Here is a 6,937-nt window from a genome sequence, read left to right as displayed (position 1 = left end):
CTGACTTTCCAGAGGAGCTCCAGCATCAGCAGAGGTTTGGGCCCTGGCCCACCTGCACAGGCTCTGAGAACCCAGAGTCTCAGCACTGTGCACCTTTTCTACAGGGAGAGGCTTACCCAGGGCTGCTGTAGTAGCTCACCTACACCCCGCTAGCCAGAGCAAAGTCCTGCACAGGAANCCACACTGCTTGGGGTCACAGCATGGAACATCCCTGAGCTGGCAGGACTTTGAGCCCCCAGTAGCCCAGTGNAGGAAGGAACTGGCCCACCTTACTGGTCAGGCAGTTAAAGCCCTGGCACCTGTTCTCATATCAGCCAACCTGCAAGTGGTGGGATTCACCTGTATCTTAGTCCCTAGAGACCTGGGAGAAGCCTCCTCCCCCTCCTGATGGCAGGGCCTCCATTTTTTTTGTAGAGGCCCAGAAGAGGCTCTTGAGACTCCAGTTGTCTCAAAAATTAAGGGAGAGGTGGAGTGCTAGTTGAGCTCCCAGATCCAAGCACCCTAAAAACGCCCCAGTCCATCAACTNTCTAGGCCTTACTTTGGGGAGCCTGGGATCCTCTTCCAATTTCTCCATTTGGCCCCAACTCCAGAACCAAGTGGGAGGTGGAACCAGCTTTCTTACCTCCTTTTAGGCAATCCCACCTAGTGTAGTCCTGTCTTGGCAGCCTTTCCTGGAAGCTGGCCTGTCTGTCTTTTCGTCTGCAAAGATGTCTTGCTCCCACAAATATGTATTGGTCCTGGGTCTTTGCTCCCCCTACTCCAGTGTCCAAAGAGTACAGGGATGTCTCTGTTACCCGGTAGAGGTTCCCGATGTCATTCATCTGTCTGTCTCTGCATCAGCTGTCCATCTTCCAGTGGTACCTCTCCTCCCCTGCTCACCCCTCACCAGATGGAGTGACAGCTCTCTGGGGACAGGCAGGGTGGCTGCACTCAGCAACTAATCCAAATGGCAAATATTTTGTAACAAAATAGCCCAGAGGTATTTTATCTGTTCAATTCCTAGAGTTTTAGAGATTCTATTGAACTGTGTCACTTGAGCAAACTTGTGTCNGTTGTTTCTTTCACCTTTATGGGGTGTTGGGTGGGAGTGGGGAAACCACCTTAAGTTAACATATCTCCCTTTCTAGGGTCCAGAAAGACAGTATACTGACCTCTGACCTCGAGGCTGCTNAGCTCCTCTCTGGTCATGGCAANCATTCTTTTCCCCAGGACAGACAATGCCTTATGGTGTAACTCCATAGGCATTAGGAAACCCCGTCTTAAGAAATTGAGGTCTGAGTGGGAGGGTAGGTGGGTACCAGGGCAGAGCTGATGTAGAAGGCTCTGCTAGTGCAGCCTGCCTCTTTCACAACTAATACATGTGCGCATCCAGTGTGGAGCAAGGCCAGACCATCTGCTTCTGACATTCACACCCAAAGTCTGACACCTGATATAAGGGATGGATTTTCAATGCCAGAATAACAGGCTCAGCTGAAAGAATTGTGGGACACAATGTTGGGGCAAGAGTCATGTTCCAGGTCTCCCTCTGGAGCTGAACAAGAATCCAGGGTTCTGGGAAGAAGAAGACAACAGCCAAATGGCTATGAGGTGGGTTCAGAGATGAACACAGTAGCTTACTCCTATAATCCCAGCCCACAGGAGGCTAAGTCAGGAGGATCACCACAAATTTGAGACCTCCCTGGGATACATTAGTAAGTCCAATGTCAGCTAGAAATATATATCAAGGTACGGGATCAAGACATAAACAAAAGATATTAGACATAGGCCAGAATAAAAGCTGAGCAGAGGGCTGCTGTGCATATTTATAGCTAAGGATGTCACACAGTTCAGCTCTGTGGACAAGGCAGGAGGTCACTGGGGGTGATTCTCCTGGCAGGAAAGGACCTCAGCCATGCACCAGAGAATCTTTTCTGAGAAGGAAAATGATTGGTACCTGCAAAGAAGATGCCCAGCTTCCCAGGCGACCAGAATTCTGAAGACCCAGACATCTAACAGCTCCATGATCCTCTATTAAAACCTTTAGGAACATAAGTTCACCCTTTCCCAGGAAATGGTAAATTCCAGAAGAAGCAGATACAGCTTGGACCTGTCCCATCCTGGGAATTCTATGACCTAGAAAGCAGAAGACTAGTCCCTTGAGAGCATCCTTGAGGGGTTCAGCTAAGGTTAGGCCTGGGAAAGGGCCCAAGGTCAAGAGGATTTAAGACCAATGATGTAAGCAGGCTAGCAGGCAGCTCCACTCTCCCAACATTCTGGCTCCTGCAGTGTGGTCCAGGAGAAAGGATGCCCTCCAGAAGGAAAAGGAGACAGACTGTTCAAATGGAGTCTCTGGGTCNATCTGNCCTAGGCCAGTGTCTCTGATGACACTTTGTAAATGGGGGACCCACTCATTGGTGATTGACTTAGAAATCATCCAGGGGACCCAGAATTTATGGGTTTCTGACTGCGAGAGATGAGTCAGAATAAGATGCTGAGTTGGTGCAGAGTTGGTGAATTAAACATTAAGCTTGTTCACGGCTGACAGGCAGTGGGTGGGAGGAGCACACATCACTACCGCCAAACCTCTGCTCTCAAGGCCACACAAGGCAAAGTCCACAGGATCAAGAAACGTGCAGCTGTGCTGACACGGGAGGGGTGGTGGACGCAGGTGTTAAAGTGGGTATTCAAACAGAGAATGTCTGAAGAGGACAACTCATCCAGGTCAGGGTCAGAGAAGCAACCTGAAACTACAGCTACAGGGAAGAGTAGANGCAACTTTTGGAAGTAGAAGCCAAGGCAATCTGTCAAAGGACTACGTTGATATGTAAATTTACCTATGTTGAAAATAATTCCGCGAAGGTGTCAACATGAAACAAACAAAAACAAAACAGAAACCATAGGACTGGCCTTTTAGAATATCCAAATCAGGTGATTGCCAGAAGCCCGGAGCAAAGAAAAAAGGACCTGAAGGTGGGCAGGCAGATGCTCGGAAGAGACTCNGGCTTTCCCTGTGGAGCTGGAAGGCAGAGACACTCATGGGGTGAGGCAGAGCCAGAGCAGGATTCATTTCTGTGAGTCTGACACCTGACAACAGAGAGCCCTCGTAAAAGAAGCTCTCTCTGTCTCTGCAGTGCTCCGACCCTCAGATGTCCACAGCCATTCTCTCTGGGNGGGCAAACGTACATTCTGACAGNCTGTCAAGAACCTTGTCCATTGGGCCCCTTCATTCACCTCCCGCCACCTCCCTTCTCTNACCCACAGGCTCTTATGACCACAGAGGTTCCAGCTGTGGATGAGTGTGGGAACACTGTGTGGACAGCCCATCTCAGGGTACACACATATGACTCTCTGAAGCAAGGTCCACTCCACATCCCTCTAAGCAGCCCCTTTGAAAGGTGGAGCGCTCTCTCTCCTCTGGGAGGACTGAGGCCCCAAGACAGGACATAAGAACCAAAGCAAGATGATATTCTTTACTGTTCCCTTTTCTTCCTAGGTAGGCAACCAGGTCCAGAGCTAGGCCTCTTGGAGCAAGAAGGTTAAATGATCTGGGATGGGGAAAGGGGCAAGTTCAGAACTGTTCCCAGCAGGAAAACTCCATCCTGGATTAGGCCAGAGAAATCAGGCACTAGACATAAGCATGGAGGACAGACACCCTTCTGAACCCTACCCCACCCCACCCCCAACAGGTCTGTGGGTTTTGCTCCCTAGAGAACCAGCTGGCCCCTTGCAACTTAGGGCTTCCTGCTCTCGCAACCTCAGGATTGATGACCTCAGACTCAAGTTAGACTCTAGGAAAACCATGACTAGATGCAGGGAAGGCTAGAGACCTGGCTCCCTCACCCACACCCATCCCCTCATCCCCACAATCACCCCCACCCCCAACCTCAGTGTCTCAAGCCTCCTGGGAAGACAAGCCTTACCCTCCTTTCTTAAGAACCTCATCTCCTTTGCTCCTAAGACATCTGGGCTGTGAGTAGCTGCCCTTAGGACTTCCAAGAGGGGGCCATGAGAGAGCTGTGTCCTCTTTCACACCGGATCTTCAGGGATACTTACTTTAACTAGCTAGGTTAACTATCCTTCTTTGTTTTCCTTTTTCAAGACAAGGTTTCTCTACACAGCCCTGACTGTCCTAGAACTCACTCTTTAAACTAGGCTGGCCTGGAACTCATGGAGATCCACCTGCCTCTGCCTCCCGAGTACTGGGGTTAAAGGCGTGAGCCACCACCTAGCTATCCTTCTTGTGAGGGCACATCGGAACAATGGGATCATACAAAATAAGTAGAAGGAAGTGCATAAAAAAAGACAGAAGCAGAGATGAAGTAGAAAATAGTACGCAATAGAAAGAGTAGTGGGTCTGAGTGCTCATTTGATGGCCCATGAAGCTGACAGACTTCTAAGGTGGATCACGGCTGAGCCAGTGAGTGAGTACAGAAGNTAGAGCTGCAAACAAATGCTACAGAGAAACTGTAAACTGGCAACTACCAACATGTCTTACCNCAACGTAAGACCAAATAAAGCCAGGTATGGCAGTACACACCTTCAATCCCAGAGCCTCTTAGAAGGCTGGAGCATGAGATTTGTGAGTTCAACGACAGCCTGGGATACATAGTAAGACCTTTTCTCAGAAAACCAAAAGTTTTTCTCACACACCAGCCATCTTGGTTGGGGGTCATTCTACACCTAAGGCAGAAAGGTGGTAGCCACAAAGAAAACACTCCACCTCCGAGGAGATGCTCANCTCTAGGCTCCGACTCATAAGCAGTGGAAAGTACATGCCGGGCTATAACCAGACTCTGAAGAGGATCAGAGAGAGCAAAGGACAAATGGCTCATGCTCACCAACTGCCCAGCTTTGAGGAAAGCTACAACAGTGATTGATCAAAGGTATTGCCCATCAACCCAGCGGCAATAATATTGAATTGGGCACAGCATGCAGAAAACACAATAGCATGCATGCACTGGCTGCCATTGATCTGGGGGTTTCTGAAGCATGCGGGCACACACTGGAGGAAGTTAAGTAGGAAACAGTTTTTTCTTTAATGAAACTTGCTAGAGGTTTTGGGGTTTTTTTAACCCTAAAGAAAGAGGGTGGAAAAGACATTTTGAGACAGATGACAATGACAGTGCCTTTTTTAAAAGTCGGTGTACATAGTCCCCAGACCTCTTCCTGACACTGGGTCAGGTGGGTGACTATNTTCTATGTACACTCAGGGAACAGAGAATGCTAATCTCTCACAAACCCCTTAAGAAAAGACAAAACTCATCCCAGCTTCCGAATTTATAAGCCCAATACAACCTTAAGAACAAAAAGCCCCTCACTGCCTATGAGGAAAATTTAGAGAGTACAGAGCCTTAGGAGCCTACCTACAAAAATTATACACAGAGTATTAACCATCTGAACGTGGCATCACGTGGCCAAAAACCAGCATTCTGCGACCAAGCTGAGTTTGTCCCAAGAATAGAAAGATGGCTTACTATTAGAAAAATATATTCATATATTTCAGCACATCAACGGAGTAGAAAATCATCTAACAGATTCACATAAAAAAGCAAGCTAAAGTCACCTCTTATTTTCCTGTTTTCCTTTAGTGTTTGATCTTTGAGACATGCTCTCCCCTGCAGCCCCACTGGCCTTGAAGTCACAATCCTCCGGTCTCAGTATCCCCATTGCTAAACCCCCACACCCAGCTCAACACTTATAATTATTACTTTCAAATAAGACAACATCGGAGCCAATGAAACGTCATCACTTAATAAACACTGTCCATCAAACATCTGCACCAACAGCCTCACTCAGTAGCAAAACGTTAAGATTTTTGTCAAAACTGGGAAGGAGGCAGGATCCTGCCTTGCCACCACTTCTAGGCACCCAGTGATGGAAGACAAGAGAAAGAAATGAGGAGCCTTGACTGGGGAAACATGGTGACTAGTTCCAGACAGCTCATTTGTCTGTGTGAAAAAAAAAACCAAAAGAGTCAAATTGAGACCACAATAAGGCAGAGAACTCAGATCTCTTGGTGGCTGGCTGCTCCCAGGCTGTGCTGACAGCTCCTGTATCCCCTGAGANCCTTTCTCTCCACAGCTGAACAAATGCTACCTCTCCAGTAGAGCCCTGATCCAGCCAGGAGAGCATGAGGTCCTTTTGTTTACTCCCATGGACGAACATCCTGTCAGGATGCACAGGTCTGCCCCAGTCATGAGGAGTGGTTATGGGGTCTGGCCTCAGGGCCAGGCCTTAGGTACTAAGGTAGCCTCTGTCCCCACGCTGCTGGGGTTGCAGTGGACAGAGCAAGCCTCAGAATGTGTCTGCCTCTGTCCTGGCAGATTCTTGTCACAGGAATNGGACTGGACACTGCTCTTGCAGACAGACCTGGCTCAGGCTTTGGCATCCAGTCTGTCTGTGGCAATTCTATGCTTACCTATGTGACCTACAGACGGACGCCTCAGGCCAGATGGGAGACCCAGCCCAGTTATCACACGAGGTGGAACCAGAATGCCGTCCCTGGGGCTGCAGCCCATCTCAGCCTGACATGACCTGCCAGACCTGCTTTGCGATCCTATTTGTTTCCCCAAGCTCATGTGTCCTTCCTGCCCTCTCTCCATGGGTGGTTAACAAGCTTTTCATCCCTGTCAGATCCAATCGGCCCTCATTACTTCAGTGAGCAGCTAAATCAACAAAGAAGCAGTGTGGATCTGGTCACTAGGGAGCTGAATAGTTAGAGCGGAGAGAGTGGCAGAGACAGAGAGAGAGGCTGTTGGTCCCTCAGAGTGAGGCAGACAGCCAGTGAGTCAGAGAGCCCTGGAGGCACCCAAGAAGGAGAAGACAAAGGAGAGNCCCGGACATAGACCGTAAGAGGACAGATGAGCCAGCATCCACACAGACTTTACCTTCCATGGTCCAGGCAACAGATAAGAGTGCCAATGAGGTACCCAACTGATTTCTAAGGGTGCTCTCTAG

Source organism: Mus caroli, chromosome 6 (assembly GCF_900094665.2).
Source record: "Mus caroli chromosome 6, CAROLI_EIJ_v1.1, whole genome shotgun sequence".
In the NCBI taxonomy this organism is placed as follows: domain Eukaryota; kingdom Metazoa; phylum Chordata; class Mammalia; order Rodentia; family Muridae; genus Mus; species Mus caroli.
Note: the sequence above shows the minus strand (reverse complement) of the source record.